Raw genomic sequence first — 1,229 nt, 5'->3', positions numbered from 1 at the left:
ATTTTCTGTAAATAGGCACGAGGATGCTTTTGGGAGATGATGGAAATGTCCTGCATCTTGATTGTGTTGGAGATTGACTGGGTACACATACATACATTTGCCAAAACGTGAATTGACATTCACGTTTGGGTGCATTTTAATGAATGAAAGTTAAATGTCAATAAGGTGTGTGTGGTGTTGTTGTTTTTTAACAAAAGAGTGTATAAGTGTTTATGTTCTCCTGTTTGAACTTTGAAACAAATTTTCACATTTCTTCTGTTGGACGTTTGAAAGTGTTCAAAGGAACAAAGACTTTCATATTTTCATCAGAAATATCTAGAAAAGACACCAGGTGGCGATGTTGCTCTGAGAAAACGTGTATGGCACGTCCTCTCTAGATCAGGTGGCGTCACACCTGATAGTCCTTCAAGTCGTAGACATTATTGTCCTGAGTACTTTTCCACGTGCTACTGGGAACTTTACCTAGTAAACTTAATTACTGTCTACATTTAATAACTATGCCTTAGATCCAAACACTTCAAGAGCTTTTAAAGAGCTTTTAGTTTTTCTGCTGTTGCTAATAAAAGCAGAAGGTTTCTCAATCAATAAGATATTTTAATGTTAGGGAAGATTACCGTCTGCTCTAGTTTGTTGCTCGCGGGCTGAACTGAGAACCCGCTGGCTCTGGAGCGGGGTCACCTTCTGGCGCCTTCGGACCTGTGGTTCAGGCGGCCAGCCAGCAGAGGGCGGTGCAAACGCGCGCGCTCCCGGGGAGGGTCGGGGTGGGGCGCGCCAACCTCTCCTGCAGAAGGGGACCGCCAGGGGGCTAGTGAGCGCCGAGAAAATGCATTCTGGCAAAGGAAAAGGTGAAAATAAGATGATACAGAATCTGTTTAAAGCATTATTTCTCAGCACTTGCAAAGTTGTACTGTCAGACTAGCTTTCCTTAACCTAACTAGTCAGAAAACTGCTGCCCCAAGCCAGGAGCGAGGAAAGGCGGAGATGGGGCGGGCAGGGGGCTGGTCCTGGAGGAGAAGGCGCCGGGGGGGGGGGCTTCTGGCAGCCCAGGCGACGCCGGCTCTCCTTCCATTCCTGATGCCTGGAGCTTGTTACTGAATCTGTGGAGCTTAGGTTCGTTCTTCTTGAGAACAGGGTTGCTTCTGAGGTTTAACTAAGTGCTTGACACACGCGATGTGGCTGTGTGATTAGTTTGCTTCCCACTTCTCTTTTGTGGTTCACCTGGAATCCTC

Source organism: Nycticebus coucang, chromosome 11 (assembly GCF_027406575.1).
Source record: "Nycticebus coucang isolate mNycCou1 chromosome 11, mNycCou1.pri, whole genome shotgun sequence".
Taxonomy (NCBI): Eukaryota; Metazoa; Chordata; class Mammalia; order Primates; family Lorisidae; genus Nycticebus; species Nycticebus coucang.
Note: the sequence above shows the minus strand (reverse complement) of the source record.